We start from the raw sequence: 19522 nt of genomic DNA, 5'->3' as shown, positions 1-19522 counted from the left end.
CCCTGGGGCACTCCACTGGTCACTGACCTCCATGCAGAGAAAGACCCCTCCACAGCCACTCTCTGCCTTCTGCAGGCAAGCCAGTTCTGGATCCACAAGGCAACAGCCCCTTGGATCCCATGCCCTCTCACTTTCTCAAGAAGTCTTGCATGGGGGACCTTATCGAACGCCTTGCTGAAGTCCATATAGACCACATCCACCGCTCTTCCTTCGTCAATGTGTTTGGTCACATTTTCAAAGAACTCAACCAGGCTCGTAAGGCACGACCTGCCCTTAAATCTCTTTACTGAGTGTTTCCCGTCTTTAATGCTGCAATGACTCAACAGCTCAATTAATGTTTCGTGAGAAACGGGAATCATTTTGAAATGTGAATGATTTTGAATAAAAAACACATTTGGAAACTTTTCTGCCCGGTCTCAAACCGGGGAACTCTCGCGCGTGAGGTAAATATGATATTACTACACTACAGAAACATCACGTGCGCTTGAAGCAGTTCTGGTTCACTGGGGGAACAACTAACCTCGTCCGACAAGCCTGTCAGTTGCTCACTTTACATTGCGTCTGCTGGTTCCTCTAATCAAAATGAATGATGATACATCCTACTGCATTCACTTTTAGGAATCACATGTTTGACTGAAGGTGTTCATAACGTTTATAGCAATTTAAGTGAAAATCTGACAGTGGGGGTATTTGATCTCACTCCTCCATAAATATGACTATATTAAATTTGTGTGTTAGACTTCCCTGCAAGGACACCGACAGAAGTAATTGCTATCAAAGCTGGTATTGGCAGTGAACAGAATCAATGGAGTTGAATTAAATCACATGTCCCATTGAGTCTCCTCCGCCATTTAAAACCAGGGCGGATCCCCAGCTCAACAATTCAATGAAACTTGGTTTCACCCAGACAGAGAGAGGATAAAAGGAACAAAAACAAAAGAAAGGAATGGATAGTTAGACTGAGACAGGGAAGGACTGAGGCAGATCTACAGAGAGAAAAAAAGATAGAGCCAGAGTGGAGTAGATCCTGAATGGAAGAGATACACTTTACTATTCCATATGATTTCAAGAAGAAAATATTGAATGCATTGGTAAGAGCAAATGCTACAGCCCTGAAAAACATTCTGACAATGGTGCTGAAGAATTGCGCTTCAGAACTTGCCACAACCTTACCTAAGCTGTTCCGCAGGCACAGCACTGGCATCTCACCGCGAATGATACAATTTTTCCAAGATTGTCCGGTTTACAAAAATCAGGTCAAACCCAACGCCGCCAATTACCACCATTCTACTCTTGATCAACAGTAACGTGACGGAAGGGCAATAACCAATGGTATCGGGAGGCATTCCAATGCAAACTGGAGGAACATCGCCCGAAACCCCGATTCGGCATTTACTGCGTTCATGACTTAACATTGAGTTCAACAACTTCAGAGCATCTCCTCTCCTCGATCTTCACCCCATTTCCATTTATTTTGTTTTATTTCATTTTATCTTATTTATTTTTGTTATTTTATGTCTTATTTTATATATATATATTTATGTTTTAATTTCCATGTTTTGCATTGTGTATTTAAAATCTCACTTTCCATCTTGTTGCCCCTTCTCCCTCCACCCTACTCGGGCCGTCTCTTACATTTTCTTCGTCCTGCCATTTACACATTCTGATCTCTTAATGGGCAGCCAGCAGCACCGTTCTCAGCCATGATCACTACCATTTAAATTCTCTTTTTTATTTATATGTGACACCTTTGTCACCCATCCCACACCCATATCCCTCACCATTACAGTATCAATCTCGTACAAATTTCTTTGTCTTCAGCTCTGACGAAGGGTCATCCAGACTTTGAACGTTCGCTCTATTTCCTATTCACAGGTGCTTTCAGACCTATTGAGATTTTCCAGCATTTTCTGTTTTTGTTTCAGATTCCAGCATCCGCAGTAAATTTGTTTCTATCAAGAGGCATTTGTCAGACTGACTTGTCCCTGGTTTACGAAAAATTAATGTGAAATAGAAACAAAGCGCCAAGTTAGCATGGACATGTTAGTTTAAAATCCTTACCGGCAGTTTCCCTGGTGGCCTACTAGTTAGGATTCGATACTTTCATCGCTAGAGGTTCGATTCCCGGGCAGGGAGTGGAAGTTTATTGTTTTCTTGCAGCACATGGTTTAAGTGGAGTTGGAATTACTTCCTGATCCAAAACCTGAGTGATATTGGTGCCAGTTTCAACAACGGAGAGAAAAACCCGTACCTTCCCATAATCCCGTCAATTACCCACAGCAATTAAAATTTGCATTGCCTCTTGGTTCATCCAGTTAAAATGAATAATGATATATTCTCATAGAATCCCTACAGTACAGAAGGAGGCCGTTCGGCCTATCGAGTCCGCACCGACCACATTCCCCCCACGCCCCATTCCCGTAAACCCACATATTTACCCTGCTAAACCCGCTGACATTAGGGTCAATTTAGCATGGCCAATCAACCCAATCCACACACATCTTTGGAAAGGAAACCGGAGCACCCGGAGGAAACCCGCGCAGACACGGGGAGAGCATGAAAACTCCGCACAGACAGTGACGCGAGAAATTTAACCTTGTATCCCTGGCGCTGTGAGGCATCAGTGCTAACCACTGTGCCACCGTGCCACCCATTCTACTGCATTCAATGTTGCTGCAGCTCACTGCATTCAAAGAGCAGTGTTGGTATCAAGCTGTGATAAACCATCTTGTGGTAATTCTGCTGAACAACATTAACTTATCACCGTCAATGGACGGTGGGTTCCAGCCCCAAGTTGGGTGCCATTGTTTTTAAACTCTGCTGCTTTTCTGGGTGAACACCAGCTCTCTATTCCTCCGGCAGCGTCACCGCTCAAACTGAGTCTTTCTCCATTCCGCGCTGTGAATCTCACAGTTACTGCTTTCTGAGTGAAAACTGCCTCCACTTCAAAGAACAAAGAACAAAGAACAGTACAGCACAGGAAACAGGCCCTTCGGCCCTCCAAGCCTGTGCCGCTCCTTGGTCCAACTGGACCAATCGTTTGTATCCCTGGAGGTCGGAGAGTTTACTGTGTAATTCAATGAAAGGTTTTCTTGTCATTGAGCCTGAGATTTGGACCTAGACCTGCGAGATATTTGTGTCAGTAGAAACAATAAAACTTACCCCATTAACAGCTAGATTTTACCCCGCATCACCATTTCTATCGTCAGCGCTTTCCAGCCGATCGCTCTCTTTTTTAAATCTTTTCACGTGACATTTCCAATTCCGACGCCAAAGAGGAAATCTCCCTGATACTGATTCCGACATAACGAGTGGTAATCATGAAGTAACTCGGTGTTTTTACACAGCAATAAAGAAAAATTCCCTGACCGGGAATCGAACCCGGGCAGCGGCGGCGAAAGCGCCGAATCCTAGCCACTAAACCATCAGGGAAGTTGAGGCAAGCTCTTTAAAAAAATGATTTATGCATGAGCCTTTAATTTTTATTTCAGACGTTTTATTCACCAAAAACAAGTTTCTATTTTAAATTGTCATGTTTAGATCGAACGCAAGTGACTGCATCAGCCAATGAAAACAGCGATTCCTGTTCGCTGGAACATGAAATCGACAGTGAGGTGAAATAGTCCCGCAAGCTGCTCATGTGACACTTTCAATTTCCAAAACCCACCAAACCCATCACTGTGGCTTTTGTGAAACTTACAAAGTAACACACGGCAGGCATTCATCACGGATGGCAACTGGCACAACTCATTTACGAAACATTATCCTATCGCTTCTCTTCCTGTTTCTGTCGCTGACTGTCATCCAGCTCCCTCTGGTTGTCCATCTCCCAGTGTCAATTCGCTGCTTGATACAGACACAGAGAGTTGGTGAACCCGAAAGCAGGGAACCAGGAAAGCAGGGAAAGCGAATGTATGACACACAGCATTGAGAAGAGATGGAGTTTAGAGATAACAGTACAAAGAGACAAAGAGATCTCATCTTCCTGATCCAGTTATTGATTACAGGAATGTACAGAGTGCCAATTATCCACTGTCACGCTCTCCTTCCAGCCTTGAGCATGGAGTTAAGTTCTGAAGTGTTTGAAGGCTTGCTGCAGTTATTCAGGGTTTTGTTGAGACTACATTTGGAATAGTGTGTGCAGTTTGGATCTCCACATTTTAGACAGAATAAAAGCAAAATAATGAGGATGCTGGAATCTGAATCAAAAACAGAAAATGCTGGAAAATCTCACAGGTTTAACGAGAAAGGATAGATAGCATTGAAAAACTGCAGGGATTCTATGATTCTATGGGTTTGATAGCGTTGAGGCTGAGACATTATTTTCCCTGATCCGGGAATATAAAACAATCTCAGGATAAGGCGCTGATGATTTTGGACTGAGGTGAGAAGAAATTGATTCACTCAAAGGGCAGTGAATCTTCGGAATTCTCTACGCCAGAGGATTGTAGATGCTCCATCATTGAACAGATTTCAGCCTGGGGTTTGACAGGTTTATGATCTATCCAGGAATGAATGGAAGCAGGGATATGGAATTGGAGCAAATGCTCATCCACGAGTTTATGTTTCGATTGTAATCTTTTAAGTTTAATGGTATAATGGAAAGATGTAGATGATGTTATATGTAATATGTTTGAAGTCAATCGGCATTAAATAATGTTGGTAATACCAGATAACAGTACAGCAGGTAACAATTGAGAGCTATTTTTTATTGACGCCCACGGACCCACTGCCAACCCACAACTGTTTACCTATGAATGCTGATGGCGAGAAAATAGTGAAACCGCCGTCCCTGGGTGGTCTTGAACCACCAAGCTTTCAGTTAATAGCTGAACGCGCTAACCAATTGCGCCACAGAGACTGAGATAACAAATGCGACAGATATTCTAAACTGGAGTGTCAATGGCCAGAATTCTATTTCTGCACAATTTGTTCCAGAACTGCAGCATGACCGCACCGTGTACAATTTTATACTGGTTTCTTTGGTTACGTTGATCCCGGAGCATTGCTGTAGTGTGTTGGTTATTCCCTTTCTCCTATGAATGTGCAGGTAAAATGAATCCATGTGCCTTAGCACAGGGAGGAATTCAATGGGAGGGAACGGAACTGACCACCAGAAGACCGAGGATCCAATATTTTCCATTCAGTCATCAATAACACCATTCCCAGCTGCACCCCCTTCCAAATATTGCGATCCATTTCCCTCAGGATCTGTCCAAAGATTTAATATTTTCCTTCTTTTCCCCTCATTTTGAACTGAGATTCGCTTCAATACCCAACAGAAATTGAACTGCAAACCTGAGGGCGAACCGTGGGAAACAGGTCTCTGGGTAAAACAAATGTTCATTTTCAGATTCACAGCACTCAGCTTTTCATTCAGATGAAGGAATTGATCACTGAAAAGCTTTGGAAACTTGGTGTGAATATTGATTGTGACTCACTCAGGTATTGTGTAAATGCTACTCGAAGGTTCAATGAGCGGGATATAATCTATGTAAGTTTTGCTGAGCTTGTGTTCGGTGTACTGGGAGGTTGTTTGAACCGGGTTGAATTTTGTGTCAGGAATGTGCAAGAACCCGCTGATTGAAGCTGCAGCCGCCGCCTTTTGCCGGCAGCGCAGTGGGTGATTGGAGAATGTGGGCTAAAATCCTGCTGCGTGTCCCTGTCTCACTCACGCGGAAGAGAGAATCATTGATGGAGTTACTTCCCCGACTGAAATGTTGCTTTGCGTGACTGTTAACGGAGGTAGCTCCGCAGGAGCTATTAATAATCTGATGCAAAGTAATATGGAGTAGTACTCCAATGGCGCAATCGGTTAGCACGTGGTACTTATGCAATAGTGTTGCCAGCAGGCTATGCCGAGGTTGTGAGTTTGAGGCTCACTTGGAACAGATGTGTTAGGTGAGGCGATGGGGTGCTAGCATTCTCGCTCGATCAGGTAACAGTCTGGGGACCACCATGGCAGCTTTTGAAATTTGAATACAATAAAGAAGATTGGAATTAAGAATCCACTAATGACCATGAAGCCACTGTCCATTGACCCATGATTCACTCATGTCCTTTAGGGAAGGTTCTTCGCTGATCTGGCCTACACGTGACTCCAGAGCCACAGCAGAGTTGTTGCCCCTCAACTAGGGATGGCCAATAAATGCGGGTCAGCGACGCTTATGTTCTACGAACGAACGATAAAGCCAGAACGTGCAGGTTTGAGAGAAGCTTTCTAAACCGTCAGAGATGGAAACAGGAGTAAGTGAAACATATTGGGTTTGAGTGTGCGCAGAGAGATGGGGAAGTGTAAAATACTGTTTTCAGTTAATTTTCAACAATACATTATTGATTTTCACTCTGAGTTTAAAACAACGTAGAGATGCGTTTGCAGTCGCGACTTTCTACTGTCAGCGGGTGATTGGAGACTGCGGCAAGAAATCCTGCTGCTTTTCCCTGTCTCACTCACTGTGGAGCCGGAGAAGAGAGAATCATTGTTGGGTTTGTTTCCCCGTCTGAAATGTGGCTTCAAGTGACTGTTATTAACGGAACACGCGCTGTCGGAGCCTTTAATAATCTGACACAAATCAATGGCAATCAGCCGAAATGTGCAGGTTTGCGGGAAGCTTTCTGAACCGTCAGAGATGGAAACGAGAGTCAGTGAAAAATGTTCTGTCGGGTGTGACTGTGCACCGAACTGTCAAGGGGAAGGGTAAATGTAACACAGTGTCAGATACAGTATTCAGTTAATATTCAACAACAAACGTGAATTATTGTTATTTTCCTCACTCTGAGGTTGAAAGTATGTATAAATGTTTCTGCCCGCTGTCAAACCGAGAATATTTTGTTAGGTGAAAGTGGCAATCACTGCACTACGGAAACAATGCGGTCCCTCCACCCTGGAAGCTTTGAATGAATCTGTACCAGAGGTCACCATTGCAAATGTCAGAGCAACTTTCTGAAAGGTCAACCCACGGAAAGCAACAGGCCCGGATGGGGTACACGGACGAGCACTCAGATTCAGCACGGATCAGGTGCTGAGGGGATTCGCAGACATATTCAATCTCTCTTTACAATAATTTGGGGTCCCTATCGACCGTCATCCCAGTGCCAAAGAAAAGCCAAGCAGCGTGCCTCAATGAATACCGTCCGGTGGCTCTGACATCCATCATTCCGAAGTGCTTTGAAAGGCTACTAAAAGAACAAAGAACAAAGAACAAAGAACAATACAGCACAGGAACGGCCCTTCGGCCCTCCAAGCCCGCGCCGCTCCCTGGTCCAAACTAGACCATTCTTTTGTATCCCTCCATTCCCACTCTGTTCATGTGGCTATCTAGATAAGTCTTAAACGTTCCCAGTGTGCCCGCCTCCACCACCTTGCCTGGCAGCGCATTCCAGGTGCCCACCACACTCTGTGTAAAATATGTCCTTCTGATATCCGTGTTAAACCTCCCCCCCCCCACCCCCCCCCTCCCCCCTCACCATGAACCTATCACCCCTCGTGAACGTCACCACCGACCTGGGAAAAAGTTTCCCACAGTTCACCCTATCTATGTCTTTCATAATTTTATACACCTCTATTAGGTCTCCCCTCATCCTCCGTCTTTCCACACGTGGCACGAATCAATTGCAGTGTCCAGGACTGCCTGGCTCCGCCGCATTTCGCTACCGCCGCGACAGGTCCACAGCCGGCGCCATCTCACTGGCCCTACACTCAACTCTGGAAAGCTATATGACAAAGACACTTATTTCAGGCTCCTATTGATTGACTACAGCTCAGCATTCAACATCGTTATTCCTACGAACTTCATCTCCAAACTCCGTGGCCTGGGGCCTGACCCCTCCCTTTGCGACTGAAACCTGAACTTCCTAACCCGCAGACCACAATCAGTAAAGATTGGCAACAACACCTCCTCCACGGTCGTCCTCAACATCGGTGCCTCACAAACCTGAGTGCTCTGTCCTCAGCACCTTACTCTACTCCTTGTGCACCTGTGTGGCTAAATTCCCCTCCAACTCGATTTTGAAGTTTTGAAGCATCACCGTAGTGGGTCGGAACACAAACAATGGCGAGGCGGAGCACAGGCAAGAGATAGAGAATCTGGTGAACGTTTGCGACGACAATAATCTCTCCCTCAATGTCAACAAAACAAAAGAGATTGTCATCGACTTCAGGAAGCATCGTGGAGAACATACCGTTGTCTACTTCAATTGGCGATGAAGGAGAAATGGTCGAGAGCTTCATGTTTTTTGATGTCCAGATCACCAAAAACCTGTCCTCGCGCATCCTCCACCCATTCCCGCCCCCCCCCCCACCCCTCCCCCCGCCCCCTCCCCTCCACTCCCCATGTCGACATCTGGTTAAAAAAGCCCTCAAACGCCTCAAAATTCTCAGAAATCGAAGGAAATTTGGCATGTCCGCTACGACTCTCACCCATTTTTACAGATGCACCATAAAAAACATTATTCCTGGTTGTGCCATAGTTTGCTATCGTTCCTGCTCTGTCTAAGACCGCAAGAAACTACAAAGCCCACTCCATCACGCTAACCAGCCTCCCACCCATTGACACTGTTGACACTTCCCGCTACCTCGGCAAAGCAGTCGGCATAATTAAGGACCCCATGCACCCCAGAAATGATCTCTTCCCCCTTCTTCCGTCGGGAAAAAGATTCAAATGTCTGAGGCCACGTACCAACCGATTCAAGAACAGCTTCTTCCCTGCTACTATCAGACTTTTCAATGGTCTAATCTCGCACTAAGTTGATCTTTCTCTACACCCTAGCTATGGTTGTAACACTGCATTCTGCACTCTCATTTCTTTCTCTATGAACAGTATTCCTTGTCTATATAGCGCATAACAAATACTACTTTTTCACTGTATGCCAATACATGTGACAATAATAAATCAAATCAAATCAAATCAAACACCCACAGAAACATAGTGAATGTCGAGAAGTTCTTTATTTTAACATAGCGTATCACTGAATGGGACTCTGAATGACGGCAACTGGCAACATCCCATAATAGTCTGATTAGTCACAATGTCAATCACCAGTCTCGCACAGAATGAGGAGAAAGTGAAACTCCCCTCTCTATTCCCCTTCCCCACCATTGACAGTCCTGGCCTCTGCAGCAAATTCTCGTCTGCAAATAAAACCCGGATTGATCCATCTTCATCATTACGAACAAAAGCCTGTTTGCAGCTGAAGCTCTGATCCTGCTGATATTGTGTGATTATATGTTTTTCGAATCATATTAGAGGGATTGGAGGGATTAGCAGTTAAAATATGTGGGGATATCAGGGTGGGATTGTGGTCGGTGCAGTCTCGATGGGCCGAATGGCCTCTTTCTGTACTGTAGGGTTTCTATGATTCTATGATATGATATATGCCATGTTTTATCAATTTATTAATAATGCGTGTTAGTTAATTGACTGTTCTTTTGTTCACAGCCGTTCAGTGTGACGATCAAAGCACCCATCCTGAGCAGATGCTGTCTCGGGAAAGGGAATCGCTTGAACTGAACTGTCGGATCCCCGATGGTTCTGGTATCTGTTGGGTGAATGTTTGATCCGATGTTATTCTGGTTTCCTCTCGCTGTATTTGAACAGCTGACAGCGCCGCTGTTCATTGTGACTACCTGCCCGCGATTCTAAAAAACCCGCAGCAGACAGAAGCACCTATCTAGAGTTTTCCTACGGCTGTGGGAATGTTTTCTATTACTGTGAGACTGAAAGCGCAGTAATACGCAGCAGAGTCAGTCCACTACAGACCCAATGTATTTAAACTGGTCACTTTTTTCCACTCTGGAGTTGCTGCAAAATCTGCTTTATCCTCAGTATCCCAGGAGCTTTTACTCACGATAAATTCCGTTTGTAGATCTGGGAGCTGTCGATACCAATCTAAATAAAGTTTAGATTTATTTATTTGTCAGAAGTAATGTTTGCATTAACACTGAAATGAAGTTACTGTGGAATCCCCTCGGTCGCCACACTCCGGCGGCTGTTCGGGTCAATGCACCTAACCAGGACGTCTTTCAGAATGTGGGAGGAAACCACAGCACGCAGATGAAACCCACGCAGACACGGGGAGAACGTGCAAACTCCACACAGACAGTGACCCAAGCCAGGAATCAAACCCGCGTCCCTGGTCCTGTGAAGCACTGTGCTACCCTGCCGCCAGTGCCAGCAATAATAGTTGCTGGCTGTGGCATCAAAGGTGCAGGTCATTGTCACCTCTTCTCCTTGTGCCTTAACATCTGAGGAGCGTCGCTGAGTCACAGAATCTTAGTTAGATCTGGAGAGAGAAGAAATATAATCACATCTGAACAGTTCAGGCTATAGGGTGCTAAGATTTGAACCGTGCTTGATAAATGCGAGAAAAGATTAAATGTATTTAATCTCCAAGCACCTGCTCGGAATGATCCGCACACAACCCAGATGCTGAGCAGCCGCATTGTCGCTTTCCTCTGTGTAAAAGTGAGTTGGGTATTTGACGGTATCTGTTCTACATCCCACTCCCAATAATCTGTTGTTGCCTCAAAATGTCTTCACCTCACTTCTTGTATCGCTGGGGACGCTGTGAACCCAGTGGATGGTGAGCTGGTGATTCGCAAATGGAATCACCCCGAGCTGGGTGACTCATTCTCAGATTTTGGTTCCAGAATTCACGAGCAGAGCGAGTGTCACTGTCTGGTTATACTGACCCCGGATATCGATCTTTTGGTTTTATTCCATTCGTACTTTCGAATTCCCATTGTCTCATTTGCAGGTAACGGCGACTCCCACTCAGGGGTTTTGTTTTTCTTCACACTTTCAAAGGATTTCACAATCGCGGCCGATGCTATTATGTGTCGTTCATCCCTAATAGACCCAAGGGATTTGGTTGACATTTTGCTGGTGCTCGTGCTGAAGGCTCCCAACATAAAAGCTGCTCATTCATTATTAGAGCTACCCAAAGCTAACATAAAGTATATGAAGGAGGAGGGCGCCAAGGGTGTTTTGAAAGGAACAATGCGGTCCAGTTAAAAAGAAATGGCAACAGTTATTCAGTAAAATGAGGCGTTACTGACCAATTTATGCAGTCTGGGATGCGTCGAGCAGCAGATGGGGTCAGACAAAATGTGGTGTGTCGTTCAGGACAAAAATAAATAAAACATCTTGTTAACGTTCATGTTAGCTTAAACGTTCATCATCGATTTCAAAATTGAACACAGTATACATGTGAAATACTTCATTCATTGCTCTTCCTGCCAGATGTGGGGGTTCAGGGAGCATTCTAGTGGCCCTGACGGCTATGTCTGCGGTAAGTTTGACTAGCTACAGCTCCTCACACACAGCATGGTTCGGTTGGAGCAGCAGCTGGACACACTACGGAGCATCCAGGGAGTATAAAGCATGATGGACACTGGCTTCAAAGAAGTAGTCACAACACTGATCCAGATAGGTCGATGGATGACCTCCAGGAGAGGCAGGCAGGAAATGCAAGAGTCTCCTGTAGCTATTCCCCTCCCATACATATATACCTTTATAGATTTTGTTGGAGGTTGGGGGCAGATAGACTCTCAGGAGGAAATACCAGCAACAACCAAGCCTGTGGCAACACAACGGGTTCTGCTGGAGAGCAAGGTCGGGCTAGGTCTTAGCGAGTGATAGTAGAAGGATTCTCGATAGTCAGGGACAGAGAATGACGTTTCTGAGGCAGCGAACGACACTCCCGGATGCAGTGTACAAGGATCCATGGCTGTCTCTGAGCAGGTACAGGGCATATGAAACGGGAGGGTAAACAGACAGATATCATTGCCCACATTGGCGCTAACGACATAAACATGAAGAGGGAGGAGTCCTGCAAAGACGTTTCTGGGAGTTAGGTAGGAATCTACAAAGCAGGACCACGAGGATAGTAATCTCAGGATTGCTGCCAGTGCCACGTGCTATTGAGGCTTGTCACTGGGATGTCTTCTGTTGTTTGCAGTGTATATAAATGATCTGAAGGAAAATGTGGGTGGTCTGATTAGTAAGTTTGCAGATGAAACGAAGGTTGGTGGAGTTACTGGTAGTGCTGGGGATTGTCAGAGGATACAGCAGGATCCAGTTAGACTGGAAACTTGGGCACAGAAATGCCAGATGGAGGTAAATCGGGACAAATGCGAGGTAATGCATTTTGGAGGATCAGATTTAGGTGTGAGTTACACTGTAAATGGCAGAACCCTTCGGCACATGAACATACAGAGAGATCTGGGCATGTGGGTACACATCCACCAAAAAGAGGCAACACAGGTGACCAAGGTGATTAAGAAGGAATATGGCATCCTTACATTCATCGGCCGGGGCATTGAGTAAAATAGTTGGAAAGTCATGTTGCAACTATATAAAACGTTTGTTCTGACGCATTTAGAGTATTGTGTGCAGTTTCCGTTGCCACAGTACCAGAATGACGTGGAATCTTTGGCGAGAGTGCAAAGAAAGTTCACCAGGACGTTGCCTGGTCTCGAGGGTGTTGGCTGTGAGGAGAGTTTGAATAATCTAGGATTATTTTCACCAGAAGGACGGAGGCTGAGGGAACTGAGAAGACCAGACAGAGGTCTGCAAAATTACGAGAGGCATAGACAGGATGGATAGTCAAAGGCTTTTTCCCAGGGCGCAAGTGTCATTTACAAGGGGGGCAGTGGTTCAAGGTGAGAGGGGAAAATTTTAAGGGAAATGTATAGGAGAAGTATTTCACACAGAGAGTGGAGGGTGCCTGCAACGCGCTGCCAGAGAAGGTTGTGGAAGAAGAGACATAAACAACTTTTAAGAGGCATCTGGATGGGTGCATGAAAAGGGAGGGATCTAGATCGAGTAAGCATAGGAGGTTTTTTTAGTTAGGGCATTATGATGGACATGGACCTGGCGGACCGAAGGGCCTGTTTTTGTGCTGTACTTTTCCTTGTTCAATGTTTTTTGTACTAAATCAATTAAATAAAGGAAATAACTGAAACGCAAAAGGACAAAAGAGTTTCTAACATGACAGAGACAGGAGGAGCTGGTTTTGTGTTCGAGTTCAGGCTTGAATTTAGCATTTACCATTAGTGCGTCTAATTAATGTTGATGCCAATTGTTGCGGGCTTTGATATCAGTCTTTTAATTGATCACAACTTTACCCTTTGAGTAAGCCAGAAAAGTAACAGAGTTTTCTTTAAAAGATTTTAATATAAGCTTTAGCAACGACCCTGGGAAACTACAGTTCATATCCCTGGTTAGAAAGTTAGCCAGAGATATTTCATGATACAAAGGCAACTAAAGTTTTCAAAATCGATGACAAGCAATTAGCATAAACCAATCACAATCACTTTATGCTTACTTCATTATAACATCCAATCATCAAGAAAACTTAAGAGTACAACTCGCTTTTGTATCTGTGAATCACTCCCATTTTCCAGTAGTAGATGTCTAATTCATGTGCTTTGCCAGTCTCATGGCCTTGGTGCCTCTCTATGAAGCTGTTATAAGAAGACTTTTGTTTTTCTTCCTTTGTGAATTTTAAACTTGTGTGACTATTAACTATTTTACCAACGCATGGTTTTGAGGGAGGGGGACAATGGAATTTGCAGCCAGCACTTTTGCTCATAAAAATAATAGAATCACCCACCTTGCCACCCACCGGCAAGAAACCAGGAGTTAATTTGTTTGTTAACCGAAGTGTGAGTAATGTGCATTGTTATAATGTAATTGATCCTCTGGAGACAATCACACAGGATAAATGAGATGCCCTTGGAGCGTGTGGCATAGCTAAGGTGAGCGGGTTGGAGAGTTTTCTCCCTTTGTGAAAAACGATGCATGGACCAGCGAATGGCCCTTTCTATGCCGTTTACTATCCCGTTCTCGCTGCAGTTGGCATTCCAGGTAATTTTTTAATTCCAAAAAGAACTTTGTTTTTGTTCGCGATGATTATATTGGTTGCATTGTGATGTCTCGACAGAATAGAATGGAGTGAATATTAATCATTCATGTAACTTCTCATGTTCAATAACACTTGTTCTTGTTAGAAATATCGAAATGATTTGGAGGAAAATTTAACTGGTTTGATTCGTAAGTTTGCAGGCGACACAAAGATTGGTGGAATTGTGGATAGGGATGATGACTGTCAGAGGATGCATCAGGATATAGATTTGTTGGAGACCTGGGCAGAGAGATGGTAGATGGAGTTCATAGAACATAGAACAGTACAGCACAGAACAGGCCCTTCGGCCCAAGATCAAGCTATCCCACTCCCTATCATCCTGGTGTGCTCCATGTGCCTATCCAATAACCGCTTAAATGTTCCTAAAGTGTCTGACTCCACTATCACTGCAGGCAGTCCATTCCACACCCCAACCACTCTCCGCGTAAAGAACCTACCTCTGATATCCTTCCTGTATCTCCCACCACGAACCCTATAGTTATGCCCCCTTGTAATAGCTCCATCCACCCGAGGAAATAGACTTTGAACGTTCACTCTATCTATCCCCTTCATCATTTTATAAACCTCTATTAAGTCTCCCCTCAGCCCCCTCCGCTCCAGAGAGAACAGCCCGAGCTCCCTCAACCTTTCCTCATAAGACCTACCCTCCAAACCAGGCAGCATTCTGGTAAATCTCCTCTGCACTCTTTCCAGCGCTTCCACATCCTTCTTATAGTGAGGTGACCAGAACTGCCCAAAATATTCCAAATGTGGTCTCACCAAGGTCCTGTACAGTTGCAGCATAACCCCATGGCTCTTAAACTCCAACCCCCTGTTAATAAAAGCTAACACACTATAGGCCTTCTTCACAGCTCTATCCACTTGAGTGGCAACCTTTAGAGATCTGGGGATATGAACTCCAAGATCTCTCTGTTCCTCCACACTCTTCGGAACCCTACCTTTGACCCTGTAATCCACATTTAAATTAGTCCTACCAAAATGAATCACCTCACATTTATCAGGGTTAAACTCCGGAGAAATGTGAGGTAATGCAGAAAGTTCAATCCGGAGAAATGTGAGGTAATGCATTTTGGAAGGTCTGATAAAGTTGGGAAATATACAGTAAATGGCTGATCCCTTAAGAGTATTGATAGGCAGAGTAATCTGGGTATACAGCTACGCAGGTCACTGAAAGTGGCAACGCAGGTGGAGAAGGTAGTCAAGATGGCATATGGCATGCTTGCTTTCATCAGCCAGGGCATTCAGTTGAAAAATTGGCAAGTCATATTGCAGTCTTATTGAATCTTAGTTAGGCCGCACTTGGGAAATAATCTTCAATTCTGTTCGCCACACTACCAGAAGGATGTGGAGTCATTGGAGAGGGTACAGAAAAGACTTTCGAAAATGTTGCCTGGAAGGAAGGGCATTAGCTATGAGGAGAGGTTGGAGAAACTTGGTTTGTTCTCACTGCAACGACGGAGGCTGAGGGGCGACCTGATAGTCGTCTAAAGGATTATGAGGGTCATGGACAGAGTAGATAATCAGAAGGTTCTTCCCAGGGCACAAGAGTCAATTACTAGGAGGCATAGGTTTACGGTGTGAAGGGCAAATATTAAAGGACATTTACGAGGCAAATTCTCTACACAGAGAGTGGTGGGTGCCTGGAACTCGCTGCCAGGTGAGGTAGTGGAAACAGGTGCAACCGTGACTTTTAAGTGGCGTCTTGACAAGTACATGAATAGGATGGGAATAGAGGGATAATGTTCCCAGATTGGTCGGGTATTTTTTTCAGTTCAGTCGGGCAGCATGGCCGGTGCAGGCTTTTAGGGCCGCAGTGTCTGCTCTTGTCCTGTAATTTTCTTTGTTCTTTGTTATTTGTTCTTAAAACGTGAAACCTTCTGGTGTAGATCTTCTGTTAAATATGAGGTTTGTGGGCTTCAATTCAAACGATAATGCCCTGACCAGGATCCGAAAAGAAAGGCCTAATGTTTGGAATCAGATTTTCAACATTTTTAACCCTCCCTTACAGCCAATTTGATGGCTATCGTGATCCTATCCAGAGGACGGCGTGGACTGTCCCAGTGCATCACCTACTACCTGGTGGCAATCGCGGTGACTGATTTCCTGGTTATGATTTCTGCTGTCATCCTCAACCGGATTGGTGGTATTTACTTTCGATATAGTGTCCTCTCCACCACCCCCGGGTGCACGGTCAGCAGCGTCCTGGTATATACCACCCGTGATGGGTCCGTCTGGCTGACTGTAGCCTTCACCATCGACCGTTTTGTGGCCATCTGCTGCCAGAGCCTGAAGACCATATACTGCACCGAGAAAACAGCATTGCTGGTTATCGGAATAGTCTGTGCACTGAGCTGTGTCAAAAACATCCCTTTCTTCTTCACCTATCAGCCCTTGTATATCCTAGACGGGGTGCCTTGGTTCTGTGATATCAAGTCCACCTTCTACACGTTAACCATCTGGCAGGCCTATCTCTGGCTAGACCGCATATTAACACCATTGTTTCTATTCTTCCTGATCCTGCTGCTCAACGCTCTGACTGTGAGGCACATCTTAGCAGCCAGCAGGGCCCGCAGGAGACTCCGGGGTTCCGAGAGTCGGGGAGACATGGAGATGGAAACCCGCAAGCGGTCTATTGTCCTGCTTTTCGCCATCTCCCTCAGCTTCCTCCTCCTGTGGGTCATATATGTCGGTCATTTCCTCTACGTACAGATTTCGGGTGAGCCATACTTCACCGGCCTGGATTTCAATGACCCGCAGTACATCCTTCAGGAGACGACCAACATGCTGCAACTACTTAGCTCCTGTACTAACATCTTCATTTACGCAGTGATTCAGACCAGATTCAGGGAAGAGATCAAGAACCTGTTGATGTCTCCGTTCGCCACCCTCAAAGGTTTTCTGAAACGGTGAAAGACTATAGAAACGTTTGCTTTTCTCAGTTAAAGCCTCATTACACATTACCTGCCACCATTGTCTGCCTTCCATCCTAATGTCTCAGTACATGCCACTTTATGTCCGTCAGCTGAATAAAAAAGTCAATGTTTGGGACCCACTTCGAAAACCTAAGGACTATAATGCCGGCTAAGAGTTCTCTGTCACCAGAACTGAAGCAGTGCTGCATTGTTGGCGGTTTCTTGTTTGTTGGTCTGATACATAACCCATGCAATGCGCCTGCAATCTGAGTGAAATTCCAGTGACCTCAGGGTCATTTTGCCAAAGAAGAATGTCAGGAATTTATCCCAGAGCCTTGGGTTAATATTTATGCTTAATTGGCACCCCTGAACCAATCCCCTGCCCATCAATCTAACTCGTTGCAGAGTAAAGCAAAACAGATATCGTGGCTGGAATTTCGAAATGTGAGAGTTGAAGACACCGTTTCCTATTACGGTGAAGCTCCGTACTGGTATGATGACTGGTCTGGGACTCACAATGGAAGCAACCTGAACAGATATCTGTGCAAAATTACAATATAAATTGTCTGGAAATGGAGAGTGAAGTGCCGTCTTAATGTTATTATCGTTTTAATCAGCTTTAATTTAATTGTAATTTTCACAATTCAGTTATAATTGCTGGAATATAATGATAAATATCTGTTTTTTAACCAGTAATCCGTTTATGTCGTTCATTGGAAGGGAACACCCGCAATCACTGTTACCATAAAGACATTGGTTACAGAGACTCCATTGAGATTCCCCTAAGATGTTAGCAACCAGTGAACCAACACTGAACTCATGTTGGAATGTTAATAACAGTTACTGAACAATCCATTGAACTAGTGAAAGAATCAACTGTCCCTTTAAATCGCCTTGATCAACATTTCAAACAGTGCACCCCACCCGAAACCTGCTCGCCCTCTCCCCCCGCCCCCCACCGCCCCAACCACCCCCCCCTCCCCCCCCCACTCCCACCCCGCCTCGTCCCTCTCGCTATCTTATAGAACTTTTATCCATGAGGCCTTGAATCCCTTCAACTGCACCATCCAACAATTCCAGTTAATCTTCTTGCTGCATTCTTCCTAAAGCTTTGTTTCACTGTCCTGTTTCGACGACAAATATTTATCCGCCGTAAGATTCCGTTCCAGGATTAAATTATCTCAAACCAATTAAACAACGGGAGCTATTGAAGCATTTGATCGAGTCAAAGCTTTCTTAAGGTGTTGAATATCATCCGAATTCCGATGTTACAGTCAGATCATATTTGTTCTGACCACGGTCTGAAATGTCTTTTAAAAAATCTTAAAAATCCACTGCGGAAACTGGAAGTCTGAAATAAAGACTGAAAATGCTGGGCTGTACCAGTCGTACTGACAGCATCTGTGGAGAGAGAAAAAGAGTTAATATTTCGAGTCCTGTGGACTGATGGCTGCAACGGATACAATGGCCGATTGGCTGAAAGGCCTCTTTCCGTGCTGCAAAATCCTGTGCCTTTTATGATCCTATTTCGGAACTGCCCACCAGTTTATATTATGGAGGCCATTGTCTCTGTGTACATTAGAATCGATCTTGTCTTTGTTACAGTTCGTACAGAACCTCTCTGTTTATATTACAAAAAAAACACACACTCTTAATACGCTTGACCCTCTTTCAGTATCTACTGAACTGGACCCAGTCTTCCTTCATATCAGTGCAGGTGATGTGTCAATAATTGGTGTACTAGGCCTTTTCTTTGTATTATTAAATTGTATTATTAAATTATTAAATTGTATTATTAAAACTGCGTGGGTTTCCTCCGGGTGCTCTGGTTTCCTCCCACAGTCCAAAGATGTGCGGGTTAGGTTGATTGGCCATGCTAAAATTGTCCCTTAGTGTCCTGGGATGCGTGGACTAGCGGGTAAAATATGTAGGGATATGGGGGTGGGATTGTTGTCGGTGCAGACTCGATGGGCCGAATGGCCTCTTTCTGTACTGTAGGGTTTCTATGATTTCTATGATTTCTATGATCATGTTAGGTGTATTAGCCATGCTAAATTGCCCCTTACTGTCGAAAGATGTGTAGGTTATATGGATTCGCTATATTAAATGCGCGTGGTTTAAGGGATATGACAAAGACGAGGGCCTAGGTGGAATGCAGAAGCATTGGGTCAGATGGTCCCTTTCTGCACTGTAGAGTTATATGGTTCTATGTCCATGAAATATTTCATCATTTCCCGCGTCAGATATTTGAGCGCTTACTTATTTTTCAATAACCCTCAATGGAGAAAATGACCTTTGTTGTAGCAATTTCCATTCAGTTGTCCCAGTGATAGCCTTCAATCCATTTCTGCCTTCTGTGAGTGTACAAAAACTCCAATCACTCCATGCATTTGAATTGAAGATTATTTAAAAATGTAATTATTTATTGATAACCGTTCTGTTGTGCGTTGTTGCTTTTGGAGTGATTTCAGATAGTCTATTTCGTTCCCAGCATCGACTCTCATGTCTTTCGAGCTCAGTTGGAAAATTGATTAAATCACGTCGTGAATGAGGAGCGGATTACTGACAAATGATTAACTCAACCTCTCACAGAAAGGCCTCACACAAAATTCGAACGCGCAAATGATGGCAAAAACGTTCCTGGGCTGTACTTGACAAGAGATAAAGACTCTCGGAATTCTCAG

The 19522-nt window shown here is 44.6% G+C and overlaps 2 non-coding genes and 1 pseudogene across 2 annotated transcripts; 1 reads left to right on the top strand and 2 right to left on the bottom strand.

Moving 5' to 3' along the window:
* The window catches only part of LOC144482895 (uncharacterized), a 348044-nt pseudogene that overhangs the window by 53120 nt on the left and 275402 nt on the right, over positions 1 to 19522 (top strand).
* Positions 3361 to 3432, bottom strand: trnae-uuc (transfer RNA glutamic acid (anticodon UUC)). Its single transcript has one exon. It is a non-coding gene; the product is annotated as a tRNA-Glu (tRNA).
* On the bottom strand, positions 4788 to 4861 carry trnan-auu (transfer RNA asparagine (anticodon AUU)). The gene has a single exon. It is a non-coding gene; the product is annotated as a tRNA-Asn (tRNA).

This window comes from Mustelus asterias, unplaced genomic scaffold (assembly GCF_964213995.1).
Source record: "Mustelus asterias unplaced genomic scaffold, sMusAst1.hap1.1 HAP1_SCAFFOLD_43, whole genome shotgun sequence".
Lineage (NCBI taxonomy): Eukaryota > Metazoa > Chordata > Chondrichthyes > Carcharhiniformes > Triakidae > Mustelus > Mustelus asterias.
The sequence above is the reverse complement of the archived record's forward strand: the minus strand, read 5'-3'. Positions and strand labels throughout refer to the sequence as shown.